Below are 21656 nucleotides of genomic sequence, written 5' to 3'. Positions count from 1 at the left end.
TTCTCTCACTCTCGTTCTCCCCTGGAAAAGGTTTTCGTCGTGACCCTTGTCATCGCATCCTTAAATGGAAAGAATCCAGGATGAAACGTGGCATTTTGGGTCAGTACATGGTGGATCCACTTCATTACATCATTTACGAAGGTGATTACTTTGGATTTTTGTCAGAGGAATAGGTATAATTAGAAAACTCCCCACCCTAATCAAGCTTTTTCAACTTAACTTAAAATGCGAACGTAGCTTTCGTGTAGGTAACCTGTAATTTTTCTCCTCAAAATGGCAGAGATATATAAACTTAACTGCCGGGAGAACTAGGTGGAGTATTGATTTCAGATTTGGACCATTTTACGAGCACTAAGATTAGCTCGACAATGTAGAAAATTCAAATTGATATTTTTCACCACTGTTAAGGTAAGTTAGAATGCCTATATTTCTTCCTCCACGATGGAAGAGTTAAAACTAACTTGATAATGGTTGGTAGTTCTCCTCGAAACTTCAAATTTGAATGTTATAAACATTCAGTTTTGCTAGTATATTATACAAGTAAAACTTCCAGGATAACCAGACAGAAAAGGGGAAATAGTGATTAAAGTTGCTAACGATAGGAACCTGAATAGAAAGTTTCATTTCCGCATTGATCTTAATAAATCCTGTTAAGAAGTTCCCGCTTTAAGTTCTAATAAGATTAAAGCCTGAACTTCCATAGTTAATCCCACGAAAATTATTACTAAATAAATACGGTTTAATGACAATTTATGCGTATAATAGTGCGGTATCAGAGGAATTATGAATATCCAAAACCATAGCGGAAGCCCATAAACTAAGTGAAACCAGATACAGACCATATCACAAACTGGAAATGAATTAATGGCCGTAAATTATTTTTCTGGATGTTCCATTGGTCCATTCCAATCGATTTTTTAAGGTTAAAACAGTAGCGTACTTTACTGAGCAAAGTATGGTTTGTTATAACAATATGGGACTTTTATGATCAAATCCAAAACTATACAGTCAATTTTGAGTTTATTTTCACACTCTATCAAATTTAATTACAATTTTACTTGAAACAAGAAAATTTGTTATGACAATTATATATTTTAAACTTGATTTTGAGATACTATACGACTCAAGAAATAACCAATTTTTTAGGTTTAAAAAATCCCCGCAGTAAAATCGAATTTTCTTGCCTCGAGGAGACAACGTTCCATTTTTATCAGAGACAAACCCACCGCGAAAAAAAATAAAAAGAAAAAAGAGTCGTAACAGCGGAAAATATTTCATCCCCCGGATAAAAACCCCCGGAGGCTGTAGAAAAGGAATAAGTTCAAACAAATGACGATCATTATCACGATCTCTTACATTGTAAGTATTAAATATTACGGCGTAATCATGTCTGTGAGGAATTTATTCGGGAAAGAGAAGAACCGTTTTATATTGAGTAATCCAAATGCAAAGGCAAAACAAATAATCTCCTTCGAGTCTGTCGAGGGTAAAAATTACTGTAATTTGGTCTTCGCCTTGTCTTTTACTTCGGCTTCATTGAACTACTTTTTCTGTTTTTTGGATCGATTCGGAATTGCAATTTCGACTCGGACTCGATAAGGTAGAAATTCTTTTGTCTTCCACGTCAAACATGCACTTATTACAGTTTTCCTTTTCCCGATAAATTTCCACCACGTTCATACCGGATCTTCCATTAGGGACCTAATAAAAACCAGAAATACCGATAGGGACTTGGGGGCGAAAACAAGTTACGTCTGTGTTGTATATAAATTATTTAGGGTTTCACTTGGCGAAAATTATTATCCAGGGGTAGAAAAGTGAAAAATTGGGTTAGGGTCAAACCGAATAATTAAATAGAACGGTTCACAACATGTTGGTGGAAGTAGTTTCCAATTTTGTCTTTAATGGTAAGTCCACATGTGCAGTATTTGCCTAAATGTGTTATTATTATTCTAACAGTGCATAATTGATTTATTTTGACACTTACAGAGGGGCCCATTATATTATTTTGAAGCCTTGAAAGTCTTTCTTAACTACCGTGTATCGTGTTGATAGTAAAATTAGTTTCAAATTGTTTTTTTTTAGTAAAAAAGACACACTGAGGGAATAAGTCTGAAATCAACAGTTTCCCATTAAACAGTTCATAACTGATTTAATTTGACACTTACATGGTGGCTCAAGATATCATTTTAAAGCCCTTAAAATCTTCTTTTGACCACCCTGTATAGTATTTATAGTAAAATTAGTGTGAAAGATTTAACAACAAAGACAGACTTCAGTAAATAACTCTGAAATGAACAGTTTCCTATTAAACAGCTTTTTAAAAGATTGTTTTTTGTAATATTATATATCTTTAATTATTCCATTTTATAAAAGCAGTTTCTTGACAGGTTTCTAGTTGGGTCTTCTGTCTCACCACACTAAGTTTATTTAAGTTTTTATTTGGTAAGTCAAAAAATCATTATGTTCGTAATTCGGTTAAAACAAATTTTCATTCTAATGGTAAATCTGATTATAATGGTTAGTAGTAATATGCCAAATCAGACCTTACTGACCTAAAAATGTATGGAAATCATTGTAGTCAAAAATGACACGTCTAAATATGAAATTACTTTTCTTAGTTAAAACCTAACCATTTATTTCATGTTTGTAACATAATTTATTCATTTTTTGACCTATTTTTAAGCCAGGAAAAATTAATCAGAGTTTTAAAGAAATAGAAATAAAAGGGTGTGGTCGTTAGCCGTTCGCGCTCCATTACAGGGTGAATTATATTGTAAGGCCGGTGCATATAAATAAATCTTGCCGTAACTCGGGACAACGAAAATCCAGTTAAATTTAGGAGCCCTGGACAATGACATTACTTGAACACCGGAACGGCGTTTAGTTTAAGTGTTAAATTATTGCCTTAGACTGCGACCTTTATTGCTTGTCCCATCTGTTCGTTAAACTTGGATTTATTTAATGGTTTGCTGATATCTCGGTGATTTATGTACTACCACAAATTCCATTTCTGGTTTGGTACATATCAAACCCATTTTCTAGGTTAGGTAGTTTATTTGCAAATTTTAAATTCCTTATTCCGACCTATAACTAGGGTATAATACAGCCATATACATTCACATCGTGAACCCTATCGATTTTGCAATTTTCTCCGGCGATTTGGGTATAAGAGGCTTCGCTAATACCTGCCTTCGAAGAGAATGCTCAATCATCCCTTATTGAAGTTTAATAAACAATGAATTTACGTATCTCTTTCGGCTTTTCAATAAATTTTCATTTTGGAAAGGGGTCACGTTTACCGTAGCTGGGTATAAAAGTTTATATAACACTCAATATACTCTTTATTATTCATGGAATACGTGATCAGTAGTTTATACAAAGGAAACACACTTTGATTTTTCACCACAATTCAGCTGTATACGATTTACATTTCTTCACAATGTTTCATGTAATGTTCTAAATTAATGTCGCACCGTAAAATACTTTGTGACTCAATGAAGTGGAATTCCGTCTAAAATATTTTCGCAAATAGTCAGGAAACTTTGAATACAAGTTACCGATAAACCGGGGAGGGTTGAAGCAGAGTTTTACATTACTCGCGAAAGTTTATAGGTTCTACTCTTAAGCAATCCAACGAGGAATTTCCAGTTAGCCCGGAAAGATCGAGTTTAGAGCTCGGCAATATATTTTTACCTCTCGCTTTATATTGTTTCTCCCTGTTAATGCTTTAAAACGGAAGGTATTTTCGGTCCCCGGGAAATAATTACCTCAGAAAACAAAATACTTTCTCTATTTTTCCTTTAAACACAACAATGTTTCAAACCGATGTAAATTCGAAGGAACAACATATTTGCGGTGGAAACCTTTTGCGGTTTTATTTACCAACATCCAGCATGCACATATGTAATACAGTTTTGCCTCCCAAAGGACCTCTAACGGAATATATTATCACTTATTTCTCGGCGTGTCTATAGGATTTTCCCCAGGCCGAATCCCGAGTGGTGCAATCTGCGGCTTCGAAGATGCCAATCTCGTCGCCCTTATATCCGAAAACGCTTCCCTAAGAAGTTACAAGGCCCTAAGCGAAATTTAGAAAAGGGTTTTCCTTACTTAGAAACGAATCTCGTTCTTGGCGGGGCCATCCGTTTCATTGTTTTCCCGTAATGTTTTATTTGTCTGACTAAAAGGATTCCGCTGTTTCAGATAATTATCTTTAGGGAAGCGCAAGGAAATTTATTGGTTAGTTTTGTGTTTCTTAGCTCGCTGTTGTGTGTCCGGATCTATAGTTTCGGTCGTTAAAATCTTTCTAGTTAATTACATACCAAACCAATTTGTTTTGCTTAATTATACCTTCAAGCTTGATAATAATAAAACGAAAAAATCATATAAATGTATTTTAAGTTTGGTTTAAAAACTGGTGAATCATAGTCGTTCAAATTATGAAAACTACTTCCATTGTTAATTTTAAATTATTAGTGTTATCTTTTATAAATTAAACTAAAACTAAAATTTTTCTTGTTTTCAGCTCAAACAGAACAAGAAGTGTCTAGATTGCGTGCCAGAGCCCTAAAACTCCATTACGAAGCCTTTGACGGTGTTAGACAAGCTCGTTACTCGTACAACGTTTCGGACACTTAATTTCCTGGAACGTACAATTTTTAAATTACAACTTTGGTAAGGGAAACTACACGCGTATATCACATTAATGCAACAATTAAAGTAACACTAAATAGTTGAGCGGCCCTAAAACTGTCACTAGAAAGGAAATTAATGGGCAAACAGCCCGAGCTAAGAGGCTACAATGGTTTTATAACTCATACTGGAAGAATTTCCAAGTTGGGGGGTGGTTTCGGGGATGAGAGAGAAAAACTGGTTCGGGGAAAACTTGTTCAATTTGTCTGCCTACGCTCGGACAGCCCTTAAAACCAAAATTAATGGACCAGTTAACGTATTCGTGAAAACATTCTTCGAGCCCTTAAGGGTGCCCGGTGTAGTCTTCGTTGATTAGCCGGTACCGTAGTAGTTTTGTCCTTTATCTCTATTTTAGTTGGTCGGAAAGTTCGGATCCTGTTAACCATTGTTTTGCCCTACATAAACTCGGGTTGCATAATCTATTTTAATGACATTAGGAAGTTTGGCAGTGAAATGCAAATATCTGCCCGGATTCATTACGAAAAGGAATTTTCAACTCCCGACCGGATTTAACCGAAATTATTATATTGCCGGTTACAGCGATCTGGAAAGAAACGGAAGGGCAACGACATATGGTCGTACATCACAATCACAACCCTGTCCTGTTTTGTCTCGTTTAGGGGAAGTTAGGAGCACGTCGATACTAGCACGTTCAGTTTCGGGTTTTTGCCTCTATTGTGTCGCAGTTCGGGATTTTACTCCAATGAAAAGAAATGTCGTCTACAGACTCAATTTAAAGATTTGTAAAGAAACGTGTGTCATATACAAACAAATTATGAAACTAAAGCATAAAGTTACCACGACAAAAATAGGAAATAACTAATAGCAAATTGTAAAATAAAAATGCCAAAACTATTATTTTAATGTGCATAGCTTTATGCACATACCTTTATTTTGATGTCTTTAGGAACTATACTACACTATACAGGGTGTCAAAGTTAAAAAAAATAATATAGTTTTTTTTGTAAATTTCTCTGCTTTTGTCGTACAGGAAACAACTTTTGCAGGAATCTCTTAAGAAACGCAGTTTTTTAGTGTCGTTTTTCGCTTTTTGACAATTGACAGATGACACTTTGAAACACGTCCAGCATTGACAGAAACTGCACCAGTAGAGCAATAAATTCAATTTTTAGTAATATCAACGTCCTTAAATACTTTTCTAACGTATAAATAAGGTTTTTGTGTGACGATTGAAAAATGACACTTTAAGTCGGAAAAGTGTCAAAATCCGTACCTCATGGCGGATTGCACCCTATGTGTGATTTCCTTTACGTTACTCTACCTAGGCTAAGTTGTGATTTGACTGTGACATTTTGCACATAACCTGTGTGCACCTTAGAGTGCCTTTAAATAGATCGGTGACAGACAAGTGTTGGTGTTAGTGTTTCGTTTAAACCTATAAAACTGCCTTATTTGACTGATAAAGTATTGGATAGCCAATAAAATGACCTTTCAAACTATATAAGTATACAGGTGTGGTAAATCCAAAAGCGACCATAGTAAAACCGTGTAACGGACAGAGAAACGTAGGTAATTGCATGCGCGGGAGAAAGACAGAAAACAAAAAAAATATCAAGTAGGCCATATTTTTAGCGCGCTGTTGCCAAACGCCGTAAGTATTCAATACCCTCGACAAACTTACTTACGGCGTTTGGCAACAGCGCGCTAAAAATATGGCCTACTTGATATTCTTTTCGTTTTCTGTCTTTCTCCCTCGCATGCAATTACCTACGTTTCTCTGTCCGTTACACGGTTTTACTATGGTCGCTTTTGGATTTGCCACACCTGTATATAAATATATAATAATTTTTAGAAGGCTTCAAACTTGACCAAAGCTTTGTATTCAATTCTCAAAAACTGTTTCGTTTAAACCTGTACAACTGCCTTATTTAACTGACAAGGTATGAGCATTTATATGTCGATGGATAGCTAATAAAATAGGCTTTCCACCAATATGCAATATTATTTAATTGGTTAAATAGTTTGGCCGCTAGCTAGTGTTAAGTCAATTAGGTTTTCAACGTTTTCTTGTCCCTAACTAACTTCCACGTTATTGAAAAAATGTGTGCTTTTAAAACGTTTTCAAAAGCCTTGGAGTACTATACTTCAAAAATTACTTTAGTAGTTATAACCAAAAAAAACATGTATCCCTAATGACTTGGAAACCATTGCACCATTAAAAAAAGTTAAAATCCTTAACTAAATCAGAACTAAGAATTAACAAGATATTAACAGTTACTAAATAATTGACAATTTCAAAATTGTCAACATTGTATTTAATTTACTTTTAAACTTTTAAAAAACGTTTTTGATCATAAATTATTAAAAACCTACCTTTTTTGTAAAATCGCCAAAAGGAATTTTTGATGTAGAATTCCAGTTTTTCAGTGACGTAGGCAATTAAAAAGCACTTTGGCAACCTAAATTTTCCTCCACTGGTAAAATTAATTGATTTACACTAAAAAGCTGCGTTTCCTATGAACTTGCAAAAGTTGATCTCAGTTCAACAAATTGTTTGCAAAAATCGATTTTGTCTTTTTAAATTCGACATTCTATATTTTGTGGGGGGGCACTTAGAAAAGTATGCCAAATCAGGGACATCCTGTATAACATTCAAAGCAACACTTTTGGTGTAAATCGTATCGAATAGAATTATGAAAAGTGTAAAACAAACGGTGAATCATATTCACAACAGTTATAAAAGTCTTATTTATTTAAACTGGCAATCCTAAACGAATAGGAAACATTGAATTATGTTAAATTCTCCATGAAATATGGCGGTGGCATGACAAGGTTATAAATCATTTTGGTGTTGGTCCCAAGTGGTTACGACACGAAAAACGCCTAAATTGGAGCTGATTGCGTTTTCGCAAAAATTAAAACTCGTTCGCTCCAAACTCCAAAAACCTGCCGTCGGAAATTTGAGCGTAAAAAGAGTGAGAGTTGGCGTAAACAAATTTAAGAATTATTGGCCGGAACTGACACGGGAAGAATAAAACGGAAGATAAATCTGCGCTCTGGGAACTATAGAGCCGGGCAGCTCGCATTTTTAAAGCACTACGTTAAGAGTTAAAAACGATTTTAATGGCGTATTTTACATACTTTACGGACCGAGGACTCGAATAAATCATAAGGAATATTCGGGGCAACCGGCTTGGTGTCTTTTAAGCTTTTCCTTGCGCTTTTTTTTAGCGATTTTGGCTTACGTTGTCGAGATAAGAGGGTTTTACGAAATCCTGACAGCCCCACATTTAAATTATCTATCTCTTCCCCCTCCGTTTTCAGTCGCGGTTGTTGGGTAAATGCGTTTGCCTTTTTGGGATTACCGATATCTGTCTCTATCAGAAATTAAATTTTTTAATCTGTTTTCCCTTGATTGAAGGTCAAACTAGTCCCAATTAGACGGCAACAAAACGGTACAAAGGCAAAATCCGAGCACATCATAAATTAAACAGCGTCCAGTTTATTTTCCGGGGCTACAGCTTGCAATTTTCTCTTCATAATGCGATCCCTTTATGAGTGCATCTGGCACGGTTTACATGTCGGGACCGAAACAGTTTTACACATCGTACCTTATACGAAATAATTTCAGCGTGTTTATGCATGCACACACAAGTTTAGTTGGAACGGAGGGTCGTGATTTAAGCGACCGCCATGTTTTGCCAGCATACGAATGGCCCATTCGCTTGGAATTATTCATAATTTAATTGAGACCTTGGATGTTTCTGAAATATTTGCTGGGAATCACTCAAATACCATCTGGCTGTGATTTAAAAAATTAATCAAATTACCTAAACTACCTAGAAAAACTTAGCGAGGGATTTCCATTAAATTTCCTCCTCTTTCCCATGAGCTTTCAACCGGGCAATTACAGGCATGTGCGGAGCTTTAAATGGCTCTCGAGCTTATGTGAAATATGCCGTTTCTACGCCATAATGGCCTAATTTAACTGAGCTTAATGAGGCCATTCAAAGTATTCCCTTAAAGGGTCACTTTAACCATTTTTCCCTGATACTAGCTCGGTGGAAGCTCTAACGCTTCAATCGGAAATGGTTTTAGTGTGTAAATTAATTTGTAGAGTCTTACCCAGAATATTAAGTCTATTGTGTTCGTAAAGGGTTTAAACATTGAGAGAAACTGGATTAACTAATTTACACCCTTTAGGGGTAGGTTATTGCGATATTTTTAGTTAAAATGAGTTATAGTCGGTTCAGCGACTTCTGGCAGTTGCGTCAGATTGCGATTAAATGTCATATGGATTGATTATAGTTTTAGGTTATAACTTAAGGCAGGGCAAACATTATTATTCAGCATCAACAATTGTTATACAATTCTTAGGTTTAGAACACTTTCAGAGGACTGTGTCACTTTTCAGAAGGTTTTCGGTACAATTTAGAAGTTTTTGGCAATTTTAAAATGGTTTTAGAGGCTTCCGACGAATTAAAACAGTTATGGAAACGTTTAGACACTTGTAAAGGGCTCTGCCACTTTTAAGAAGGTTCTCAGTAGTACTTAGAGGATTATGGAACCTTCAAAATGCTTCTAAAGGCCTCTGGCAAATTAAAACAGTTATGGAACCGTTTAAAACACTTGTAGAGGGCTGTGACACTTTTAAGAAGATTCTCAGTAGCATTTAGAGGTCTATGGAACTTTAAAAGCGGTCCTAGAGGCTTCTGGCATTTTAAAACATTTGTGGAAACCTTTAAAACACTTGTAGAAGGCTCGGGCACTTTTAAGAAGATTTTCAATAGTACTTAGAGGTCTATGGAACTTGCAAAATGGTCCTAGAGGCCTCTGGCAATTTAAAACAGTTATGGAAACGTTTAAAACACTTGTAGAAGGCTCTGCCACTTTTAAGAAGGTTCTCAGTAGTACTTAGAGGATTATGAAACCTTCAAAATGGTTCTAAAGGCCTCTGGCAAATTAAAACAGTTGTGGAAACGTTTAAGACACTTGTAGAGGGTTCTGGCACTTTTAAGAAGGTTTACAGTAGCATTTAGAGGTCTATGGAACTTTCAAAATAGTCCAACAGGCCTCTGGCAAATATAAAACTGTTATGGAAACGTTTAAGACACTTGTAGAAAGCTCTGGCACTTTTAAGAAGGTTCTCAGTAGTACTTATGGAATTTTCAAAATGATTCTAAAGGCCTCTGGCAATTTAAAACAGTTATGGGAAGGTTTAAGACAATTATAGAAAGCTCTGGCACTTTTAAGAAAACTCTAAGCTACCTTAAGGAGTTGCAAAAGGTTCAATAGACCTCCGACATGTTGGATTTGACAATTTTAAATCTGCACTATTGCGAAAATTTAAATAACTGAAACTTTTGCAATTATTAAGTTTTGTTTTAGGTATTTGATTTCAGGCCAAAACCGCCTTTTTGGTTTAACGTTATTCGCTAAATTAATAAACTAAAACTGCAGTTTACGTAAACCGCAGCATTTCTCGAAACGATGATGAAACCTCCGCAACTTTTCCCCGGCCGTAGTTTGTTTGTTGTACCGAACAATTAAAAGCTCTCCAGTTTATAAGCAAACTTAGTTTTAATTGTTTTTAAGCTGCCCGAGTACGTTGTAATTAATTAATGTCTTTACTCACACTTTCGACACCAAAACTGGTTTCCGTAAAATCCTTGTTTTAATTAAAAACACGTCGGACAGACGAATCGTCCCCGTCAGTTGTTAGCAAGATTTCTACGGTCTTATTCTTTAATTAAAGCCCCGCGAGCCATGTTAATGAAGCAAAAACGAAATAGAGGGGGCGCGAGAATAATCTTGATAAAATTCCCGGGCACTTTTATGTATTTTCAGTAATGGGCGAAGCGCAGAAAGTTGCACGGCATTATTTCAAATAAAAATACAGCTCTAAGGGCAAAAATTACCAAGCTGGAGGGCGCTTAAGCTTGCCGAACTTCATTTAAATAGGTTTCAGCTTTATCTTCTCCAGCAACCTACTAAATATTACGAGCCTATTATGGCCTTAATAGGATAATTTGGATGGCTTATTTATCTCAAGCCATTTATGGATGTTTTTTAATGCTTTTGGTTTGATTACGAGACACTGTCAGAGAAAAAAACAAAGTGACCATCATACCCTATCAAATTATGAGCGTTAATCAATTCTATTACAATTATTGCGAAAACGTGCCATTTGAATCCAAATTTCCTAACGAATCAAAATAATTACCGCCAACCAATTAAACGTAATTTGCCCTTGTAATTTTAAATCATGCGTTGCATTACCGAATTTAGTTTCCAACATAGAAAACGCGTTTAGTCCATTAGAATCGCATTAACATGGCCGCTACATTAGCAACTTTGATAATTGCTATTAATTCCGCTTTAAATATTCATGGCTTTTTTCTAGAAACATTAACTTTCGAACCTCAAGTAAGCCTTACGGCGTTGCTTAGCGTTTTTCGATGGAAATTTCTGGTGTAAATTGGCCAATAAAAAGTTTTAGCCACCACAAAGGAGACGAACATTAGTCACCCGAAAGATGGCGCGGCTTAAAGAACCGTTTCAGTTCAATTCAAAGCCTTGTCAACGCTTTCTCCATTCTTTCGTTTATTTTTCCGAAGGAAATATTTCGAATATCGCCTCGACGAGCCTGAAATGTATTGCGACACTTCCGAAATTGTTTATTTTATTTATCGGCATATGACGGCCATATTTGAAAATCGAGTATTTCTTCCATTGTGTTAACGGAGACACCGTCACTGGATATTAAAACGTAAATCTGAAAGCGGGAAATGTTGCTTTTTCCGGTTGTTGCCCATTTGTAAGGTTTACAATGTGAGAGGGTATGATTGACACTTTTTCATTTCAACTAGAAGATTTCACACTTAATATAACAAAAAGATACTTTATGTACAAAAAAAGATGATGGACATGATTAAACGTGCACAGGCTGTTCAAAAGACAAAAAAAGTGACCGCGAATTTTGAAAATTCCGTATCTCCCACCATTTTAGAAGTTTCAACGACTGTTTTCGAGATATTTGATTTTAGTATTATTTTTTGGAATTTACATGTTAAAATTTTGAAATTCCGTATCTTGGGCATTTTTGCTGTCTCAGTCAGTGTATAAAGCTCAAAATATCCGTCAAGCTGCTTTTTCACGTCGTGCTAACCTCAACAGAACTCAACAACAGAACTAAAGTGTTCAAAAAAACAAAAAGGAAAACAGTTAAGTTTGAAATTAAAGTTGTGCCAGATACAACTGCGTTTACCCGTTTATCTACCTGGATGTAAACCTAATCCAGTGGTACACTAACCGTTTCCCAGTTATAAATTAAAAATGAACATTATTCTATATCTCGGTGTTTTTTGGGGTTTTATTAAAAGACCAGCACCAGTTTTGATGGTTTGCTTTGCCTTAAATGATCTAACCGCTAAAATGATCTCTCTCTCTCTCGTGCAAAATTATATAAAAGTCAAAAGTTATAAAATTCCCATCCCTTATTGCTCTATTAGACGTAATGATTTTATTAATTGAAGTGAACCAATCCGAAGACATTTTGTCAAGTAGTAAACCTAATTAAGAAGGATGAGCTCGTCTAGACGTTAAACGGTATTAAGTGACAAAGGTGAAAGCTCACTTAAACAAGAAAACAGATTTCTTCGTGACGGGTTTTTGCGGGCTTTGAAGTTAATGGCCGACCATCGAAAGTTACCTAGGCGAGACAGTGACAAACCGAAAGGGATCCGAAACGAAAGCGAGTCATAATACCCTAAAAGAGGGAGTGATAGAAAGACTGAAACATGAGAAATTAGCTGAGTCTTAGTAACAAACTTTAAAATGTATTGCTGCAAGTTTAAGTTGTCTGAATTTAAGTAAGATTATTAAAATACAATTTAATTAAATCAAAGGATTTTAGTAGAGTTAAGTACTAGTGTTTTAGATAGTAGAAGCCCAATCCGACTTATTTATGGGTGATAAATCTTTAGAGCTAAACAGAGCCGGATTTGGAGCAGAGCCAAAACCTCCCCAGGAAAGAAGGGTTTGGTTTTATTATACGTTTGCTTATTGAGATTTGTCTTCAATGAAAAATTGCAACTGCCACTTGGCAAATTTCCTGAACAAATTTGAGACAAAAAGCGCAACTCCAGCACTTTTCCACTCCAACAAAGGTGAAACTAGTCGCTTTTAAACTTTGTCGAGTAACTTTGTTAATTTAACAATAACTTCGAGCAGCGGCAGCAGCAACTTTCCGAATATCACACTATTAAATTTCCGATTCTGCCTTAAAATATTTGTACTTGACTGGCGAGTAGTTAAATATGAAGTTTTTGGGCGAGAAACTTAAGCGGAATTGACATAAGTTTTAATTAAAAACCTCACGCAATTAGTGAAGAAGATTGTTGGAAAGTTTTACGGATTTTAAATTGTTTTTTACTGCAGCCTGAAAGGCCATTCAACTATCCCGAATTCGAACCTGGAGTTGAGAATCTTGACCCGTAAACTTTGCCAAGTTTGATTTGCTTAGTTGACAAAACGAAGAGGTAAATGCCGCATAGACTGTTTGATTTTGTGTAAAATAACTTTGGGGAAGTCAGGCAAGTTATGTTAGTCGAGTTTAAATTTTGTTTAACTCAGTCACACGGTTCTGCAAAAAATTGCTTTCAAATCAGATTTGATAAACACCATACTCTAGGAATAATATAATATACTTATTACTCACTAGTTTTGATTATTACATAATAACACTCATTACTTATCAGTAATACGACTTATTAAAATTAGTATTACTCAAAAAAATTGCTGTGTGTCAAAAACCATATCAGAATTGACAAAATTTCTTTTAGAACGATCCATAAAGCTTCATTACATTGATTGTAAATGTGTATTATACATTAGCAAAACAGTTTGGAATATTAATGCACATTTAATAGGTTAAGAGAATTTACATTTCCATAAAATACACAACAAGGTACCAGCAGGCAAAATTTAATATATGCAACCAGACAAACGCGGTTTCTATTAAATTGAACACGTATTTGTCGCTCTAATTACTACTCTCCAAACAATGGAAACGAGTCTAAAAGAATTGGACACAATAGAAGAAAAACCCTTAAAAACTGTAACAAAGGAGTACTTAAAAGTGTTTTTTTTATGCGATTCCATTGGATAAAGTAACTTTCAAAGTAAATTAACTATTAGCATAAAACGATCAAAAATTAAATTCGATGAATGAATTAATTAAACAATTGAATTTTACTCCGTTTTATTTGCCATGAACCAATTCGCCGTTTTGGATTTTCATTAGGGCATCGTTATAATTGTAATGGAATTTCTAAATTTAGCGCTAATGAGGTCAGATTAACTGCATATTATGCATCGACAAAACCGCTAAATGTAAATTAGACCGTAAAAACTAGTTTAAAATTAAATTGTTGCATTCCTGATCGATGTACAGGATTGTTTTTGGTTTTTTACGTGACTTGGGCAAGTTAATGTGATTTACATTCTACCGTCTTATAACAGAATCAAATAAAATCATCGTAGACCCTTAGGACTATATTAGAAGTCGATTCCATGCATGATTAATGTCTTTTTTGTTCCGGTTTTTGGGAGTTCTTTTCCAGTCTTCCTCATAAATCCGACCGAAATGTAAATTGACGAATTCTTTTATGGAATATTTGAGGGCTTAGCGCCCCAAAAAAAATTTGAATATTTCCCGGAACGTATGGGATTATTTCATCATTTTAATGTATGCCAGAGATCCAAGTTGAAATTTTCAACTACCGAGAATGTCTAGGCCAAGTTTGGCAAAACTTTTAGGTCGTTTTCTTTGGCGCCACAAAAACCCGGTTAATCGATCGAGTTTCGCGAGCCAAAAATCGTTCGGCTCACTAACCTTAATTAAAACCCAGCAAAAAGCGAACGGCTAACAAAAGTGTAAATACCGGACGTAGGTTTTTTACCAAAATAACGCCCTAGGGAATTACCCCCACGTGAATGGATTACGGATATGCCATGAATGATGTGTCTAAAATTTAGTTACTAATTAATGTAATTTACAGCGATGAGGGCGGTGAGTTTTGTAATATTACTGAATTTTGCATACATTTACTGACACGTTAAAATAATTCTTCCTAAAGGAAACTGAACTGGATACATCCAGGAAAATTACAGAATATTTCCCTCGTTCAATTGTCAGTAATTTCATTTCTCTGCTATGCGGTGTGCGTTCTTGCCAATACATATTGAACTTGTACATGATAAGAAAAAGTAGGCTTATGAAAATGTTTACGCCCGCAAAGCAAACCGTTGAAGCTTAAATAAATTTCTCCAAGACAGAACGAAGCGGAATTTATCGCGCAATAAATAAAACATAAATGATATATACTTTCAAGGGTAAATTGAACAAACAATATCAAAACGTAAAATGTACGGCCACTCGGCTCTCCTTTTTATCCTTAGTTTCGTTGTGATGTCGTAGAGGGAGCTGTAAAAATGCTTTTGGTTGCCCTCTTTTAAGTATCTGACGTGTTTTGGATGGTTCATTTTGTCTGTACTCTATGTTCCAGGAGAAGTGAGAGTGGAGACATTAACTGTCTGTCTTAGATTGGTTCTTAAGATTTTCTCTGTTTTTGTTGAACCAGGCATCCAACGAGGTGCGTTTGTGGTACAAATTTCAGATTTCTAACTTGAGGCGTTCCTGAGAAATTCAAGAAAAACTAGAGTTAATATTGCCCTGCTCGTTCAACGTCACATGATAGGCTCCATTCATTACCTTTCTTTTATCATATGGAGTGCCGATACAGAATGTTTCAAATAAGCGAGTTATTGACGATTTTTTGGAAACATTCACGAAATTTTGACTCAAATTTGGGATTTTTGGGTCCACTATACTAATAGCAACCATATTGAATTTTGCTCAATCAAAGTGACCTTTTTACTGGAGAACATGAATCTGACGTCCATTTTGATCTAACTGTCACGGTTTTGGGGATAACCTTGAAACTATGGCAATTTTGACAGTTTTTAGGGCGTGGCACCCTTAAAAAATAATATTTTGAGAAATGACACATCACGTCACATTTATACCATTAACCTAAAGCTATCTAAGTAGTCATAGACAAATTTAATAAATCCATTTGAAATGTCAGAAATACAGTTTTTTATTTTTTAAGTCAAACAGTGTGCTGTTCAAAAAATATCATATTTACCATTGGGGTATATACGAGGTAAAAACTTTACACCCCCAACTCAACCAGTTTTCGAGATACTCAATATAAAAAAATATATAATCAGAATGTTTCAAATAACCGAGTTATGGAGAACTTTTCGGATAATTGCACACAGACAAGTAAATGTGACAAGGTGTCACGTGATCACGGTTCGTTTTTTAAATATGTTGATCAGATGACACATTGTGCAATCCACATCCATCTAGCCCTGGAACGAACTTTATACACGGTGAAACAATGTTGATTGTTTTAAAACTCACACCCTTCATCGCTTTAATTAATCGATGAACTAAAATGATTTATTGGTAATTATTTGTATTAAAAATAATTGATTTGACTCTCATAAGCATGTTTACAATCGTATGAATGAACAGAAACAGGGGAGGTAGAGAAAGAGAGAACATAAATTAAAGGAAGCAACTAAGCCGCAACATCTATCAGAGGGGAGTTGACTACTTTCGTTGCTGTTGTGTTTTTGGCATATTGGCCCAAACCACCCCCCCCCCCAACTCCCTGTGGTAGAGGGAAGATTTATATACGTTCCTAGCTTTTAATCAGCGTGACTCTTATGTCCCCGAGATTGGAATTCCATTAGAAATTGCAAAATACCGAGAAACTGTGTTTGACTTTTGGTGTTTTTGGGAAAATGGTGGGGGGATCCAAGATTCGTTGCAGTCTGGATTAATTAAATCGCGCTTATCTGGTCAAAATCTCGCCCATTATTTATCATTGTCCGACCGTTTTATTCACAACGGACTGATAAAGTGCCAGTATTAATCTGGAAACAACCCCCTTCCTCCACCTCCTTCACTCTCCCGGGACTGTACTTAGCTAATTCATTTATTCGACGGCAAAGTGAAATTTGGGGATCGAAAATGGGAAGTGTTGCTTTAAGATTATATCGTTACTGCAATCTAAATTGTTTACAAACACTGTCAAGTGTACAAACTCTATTTTAAATCAATTTTGTTTTTGACAGTTAATAATTTAGTAACAAACTAGTATTACTTTACAAAGTCAGAATTACAGTCATAAAGATGTAAAATACAGCGTGATGTAATTATAAATGAAACCTAATTAAATCGTATTACTAACAAATCAGGCAAAGTGACGGTAATATCAAACACTTGATGATGAAACTCATTAAATTCGCCTTGGAAAACAAATCAACCCCCTTTGACGTCAAATCCAATAAACCTAATTTACGAAGCCATAGGAATGCGATTATAGGTCAAGTAACAATGTTACATAAATTGTACGGTTTACGCTCATTTTCCGTCTGAAAACCAAAAAAACCGAAAACAAATAAACGTCCAGTTTTTCCTATTATTAATCACGACAATAAAAAAGATAAAATTACAAAACCGCCTCATTTTTTGTGTTTATTTTTTTTATGGAGCAGGCAAAGCGAAAAAGAGTTATTACAAACACCAATTGAGCTGTCACGAAAACAAGCATATATCAAATAGGATGTCTGTTTTTGTTGGTCAAACATGTGGTTTTTGTTGGACTGGAAATTTTAAACTTGAACTTGTAAAGACAGATTTGGCGCTCTAATTGAGGCAAATAGCGCTAAACTGTAAAATTAATTTTATTTGTTGCAGACCAAATTGCATTTTAAATTAAATCGTGGTCAAAAAATTGATTTGCACCAGGAATTAATTGGATTGGTCCCAAAATTGGATTTTAACACCAAACACCACTATAAAAATGAATTGTGTCTCGTATAATTAAAAATTAGTTATTATTAATAGAATTGAATATTTTAAAAATACAAAAGTCCAACAAATATCATTAATACAAATTCTGCGGTATAAGAAGTATACACAAAACAAAAATTGATTACTTACAAAGGAGGGATTACTTAAATAAGTCTTCCAACTTGAAATTAAAGCACAAAAAAGAGAGTGGAAGGGAAAACCAATAAAAAGCTTTTATAGATTATCCCTGTAGGATTCCGGTCACGTTTCCGGTACGATTCTTAGGAAGCTTTTATATGAACAAGTAAAATTTAAAACTACCAATCCCGATAAAGGGTTTTCAGGAAAGAAACAGTTTAAAAGTAGAACTTTTTACGGGATATGGACACGAATCCTGCAGGACTGCGTAATTCCCTATAATCCGCTTTGGCCGAGTCTCAACTAACAAGAGGCCCTTAATGGTTTAAGCAATTCTGGTCACGTGACCCAACTATTAATTTGGCGAATATAACCAGAAATGTCATTATCAGTATCCAAGAATTATGTAAAAAGTTTGTGAATAAACCAAAAAATAGGAACTCGTCCAACAACAACGAGATTTATCGAAACTGCATAGCAAAGTTGTTCTTTGGACTGTAAACTTGATACTCATGTAAACTCACATAAAAATGAAGAAAATGGAAATGTCGTCTCGGGGAAACTTTTATGGAAATTCGTCTGGCAGAAATAAAACCGTATGTTTCGATTTCTCTTCTTTAAGACATACGGGCAAAGTTCATCAGTCCGAAGCAATTTCAACAACCTTCTTCTCTTTTGATTACTGGAAAACAAAGACCTGGCCATTTTTAGGTTAGTTTATGTTTTGTGCGCCTTTATAGAATTTCGGTGTTACGTGACCGGAATTTTTAGTCGTAATACTAGATCTATAAAAGCCTTTTGAGGATGAAACCAAGACTTTTGTTGTTTGAACGCTGCAAATGGCAAACGTAACAAAATGGACTTTTAAGTCAATTTAGATGGATAAAGGTACAGAGTTTTCTAATTTCCAGATCAATAAAAGTTGTCAATTTGGTCCATACAAACTTCATTGGGTTACTTGGGTTGATGTGTGTCAAGTTAAGGAAAAAATTGTTGTTAAGCCTAAAAAACTATTTTTTATAATTTTTCAAAGTTTTGGAATGACAGGCTTGTAACTTAACTGGCAAATTTGTCAAAACTGATCATTTCTACTGTTTTGATAAGTTTCCGTAAAGCAAAAGCAAATTTAAAGATTTTCCAGTCTATAAAGGAAATTGGTTTTATGAGACGTCCAACTTTGCCAACTATCGGTTCAATCAGTGATGTAGAGAAGGAGAAAATACAAGAAGATAGAGGGAGCATTCGTCTCAATACGATAGGGTAGTGGGGGGTAGCTCTAAAAAAATGTTTTTTTAGTCGCATTAAAATTATTAAAAACACCTTTAAAAAAAACATTTTGTAAGGGTTGAAACTTGTTTACCGCATAAAAAGAACTAGGTTATGTAAACTCACTTACCTAAACCGGTTTGCTAAACCTTCAGCTAAACTAAACCACTAGAACCACACAAAACTTCACTGGTTAATTAAAGTTTAGCCGGAACTTAACGTTGACCGCACCAAACGAACCGATTTGTGTGACCGTGATAAAAAGAGCGGCGTCGCGACGCCTCCACATTCGAACTAAATTTCGGAATTGGCGGTATCGGAGACGTCCCGACTCCCGGACACTGCGCAGAATCTGGATGTGGAGAGCTGATCTAGAAATTTTCGTTATGCAGGTCTGTTCCGCGATTTCAGGAATTTATATCCAGAAAGATTGTTTGTTCTCGATGCAATGAATTTTTCATTTTTTCTGTTTTATTCTGGGTTTTGCGGATGAATGGACCCCCTTACAACATTTCAGGATATCAGAAGTTGTTATTTCTCACGCAAGGGACAAACAGCTTTTTTTACTGCCTTCCCTAAAAAGTAAAAAAGCTCCGGAATCGAAACCATAACAATAATTCTTGAGTATCTTGGAAATGAGAAAACAGTGCCAATGGTAAGGTCGGCTTTTCCCTTCTCCACTACGACCTTAATCCTTTGAGCTAGTGCGGCCAAAAGACAAAAAAAAATTGGAGAAGCGTCTCTGACAATGGCGTCGCCGGGCGTGTTTTTGATTTATGTGCCGTCCGGACGTTTTGTAGATTATCCTTGAGTTATAAGGGGGGACTTTGACGATTAAGACTTTTAGTGGCGTCCATTTTGTCTTCCAAACACCATAAAAGCAAACTTTCATTATTTTTCATAATTTGTCGTTATATGATTGTTGTTTTGTTATGTTGAAGTTACTTTCAAAAGTTATTAAATGTCATAACTTGTTAATGTAAGACAGTAAATGTGACTGGAAACTGTGATATTGGAAAAATTTGATTAATGAATCTTTGAAGGCCCAGAATCACGCAGTAATATTCCTAAAACTATTAAACATTTTGCTACAAAATTAATAAAATGTTGTAATTTTCCGCAATTACTGCACGTGTGTTCTTTTACTATTTTTGTAGGTTTTTATCTTGTCAGATAACAAAAACAGATATTCCAAGCAATAGTGGATAACCACATAAATTGCTTTTCGTTCAATTGGAGTCACGTAAATAACATTTTACGGTTCTGTGTCTTTCTGTGAAATTCAAACTTTTTTTGTTGGCTGGGTCGTTCCAATTTCGGTTAAATCGGCGGATCGTGGAAAAAAGCTGGACTAAACTAGTAATTTACTGCTTTAATTTGCTTACCGACACTGAATTGATTTGACATACAATGTTGCAAGGTTTAATTGGCTGACCGTTGATTGATTGCGACGGACGCCACTGTTTTCCCTCAACTTGTCATACCGAGTGTTTTGAAAACAAACGATCCGTCCCTGTTTTGGCAGCCAACGTTAGCCTGGCTTAATCAAATCTCGACGTAATTGTGCCTCTCCCGCGAGTTTGCGAATGAGCCGCAGTGAGAAATATTGAATAATATATTAGATTCGGTAACAAGGCGTGTTATTGCGTATAAGACCGGTTAAATCTTGCCACGAGTACATGCGAAACCTGTTTAATAAACAGGAAGACGTCTTCGAACGTCTTGAAATATTCAGTAAGAGACCCGGAGGTTTTTCCTCTGTTGTCGTTCTAATGAAAACAGTCTGTCAGTCGTTGTTGAATAAACCAGATCATTATTAGTCGCTCCCCCACTTGGCTTTGAAATATGTCGTCTACGAGGATGGGCCTAATTAAATTTCGGGCGGGATGGATTTCAAACCTCAAGATTGAGACAACACAGTACGGCTAATTGCATACTAAATGACGTTAACGAACTGAGAGAGGGTCTTTATTAACACGCTACGTACGTATATGTGTACGAAGGTGATGCAAAGCAGAGAATGGAGAGTGTGCATCGCATACAACCCACTACACACTGCATATTACCACAATACAAAAAAAATTACAATCATACACCAGCAAGTTATGCTATATCATTTCCAGTCAGTTCCAGCCTTTTTCAGTCTTGTCGACAAAAAAAAATAAAAAAAAAGTGAATGATTGTAATGTGGCAGTAAAGGACCGAAATGAGGTCGAAGGAAATTGAGCCCCATTTAGGCGGATGACAAACATCGTCATGCGGATTAGCATATCTTTGCCATATCAACCTACATATCCACTTTACGAATTTAAAGAAGCCCTTTAGGACCTTTTTTTACTGATATTCCAAACCTCGATCTTTTACTGCTGACTGAAATCTTCTCTATTTTCTTGTTATTGCTATTATAGACCCAGAGAAGTGGAGTAAAGAACGTTTTAAAAGCAAACAAACTCCCTTCATGAACTACCAAGGACAGAATCAACAAGTGTAGTTGTGAATTCCACCTAAGAAACTATTTCATTAAACTTTATTGGAAATATGAAATTCCTACGAGGCAGGAACGCCATCCCGAGGATTATTCAAATTCCTGCGCATACTTCCTACTCAATATCCACCCCAGAAAGAATGTACAAGCACAATTTACACGTTTTAATAGTGGAACGGG

The 21656-nt window shown here is 35.5% G+C and overlaps 1 protein-coding gene across 1 annotated transcript in view; it reads right to left on the bottom strand.

Annotated features, from left to right (window-relative positions):
- LOC145735478 (uncharacterized) overlaps positions 1 to 19289 on the bottom strand; it is a 52150-nt gene extending 32861 nt beyond the window's left edge. Inside the window, exon 1 of the mRNA XM_081989393.1 lies at positions 19122 to 19289. The gene's annotated coding sequence lies outside the window, so the exon portion shown is untranslated. The remainder of the gene's footprint in view (positions 1 to 19121) is intronic.
- Between the last annotated feature and the right edge of the window lie 2367 nt (positions 19290 to 21656).

Source organism: Ips typographus, linkage group LG11 (genome assembly GCF_016097725.1).
Source record: "Ips typographus isolate SLU linkage group LG11, UJ_Ityp_2.0, whole genome shotgun sequence".
In the NCBI taxonomy this organism is placed as follows: Eukaryota; Metazoa; Arthropoda; class Insecta; order Coleoptera; family Curculionidae; genus Ips; species Ips typographus.
The sequence above is the reverse complement of the archived record's forward strand: the minus strand, read 5'-3'. Positions and strand labels throughout refer to the sequence as shown.